The 542-nt window shown below is 42.1% G+C and overlaps 1 non-coding gene across 1 annotated transcript; it reads right to left on the reverse strand.

The window, feature by feature from the left end:
• Positions 1–227: 227 nt before the first annotated feature.
• Positions 228–332, reverse strand: LOC126015288 (U6 spliceosomal RNA). The gene has a single exon (XR_007498167.1). It is a non-coding gene; the product is annotated as a U6 spliceosomal RNA (small nuclear RNA).
• Positions 333–542: the final 210 nt, after the last annotated feature.

Raw genomic sequence — 542 nt, forward strand, 5'->3', positions numbered from 1 at the left:
TCATTAACAAAAAAAGGAGTGATCCCTGCTGATTCCCTGGGATTTGAACCAGGCTCCTGGCCACTGTAGCCACAGCCAGGGCTAGTACCTTGGGTTTCTCTGGCTGTAGGTCAATATCATTTTGAAGGCCTTAAGTAGGAGCAGGGATGTAGTCAGTGATAAAGTATTTACTTTGATTGGTGGGAGTTGGGTTCAATTATGGCGCTGCCAAAATTTCTTTTTTTTTTTTAAATATGGAATGCTTCACAAATTTGCATATCATCCTTGCACAGGGACCATGCTAATCTTCTCTGTATCGTTCCATTTTTGGTTTTTGTGCTGCCAAAGCGAACATCCAAAATTTCTTAAAAAAAAAAAAAAAACTTTTGGGCTATACTTGGCAGTGCTCAGGGTTGACTCCTCACTATGTGTCCAGTGAACACTCCTGGTTGGCTCAGGTGACAAGATGTAGTGATGAAGAGTGAACCCAGTTAGCTATGTGCAAGCCCTTCCCTTCTGCCTTATCTCTCCAGTCCCATGGCCAAAAATCCTTTTAGAAATAA

This window comes from Suncus etruscus, chromosome 7, assembly GCF_024139225.1.
Source record: "Suncus etruscus isolate mSunEtr1 chromosome 7, mSunEtr1.pri.cur, whole genome shotgun sequence".
Taxonomy (NCBI): Eukaryota; Metazoa; Chordata; class Mammalia; order Eulipotyphla; family Soricidae; genus Suncus; species Suncus etruscus.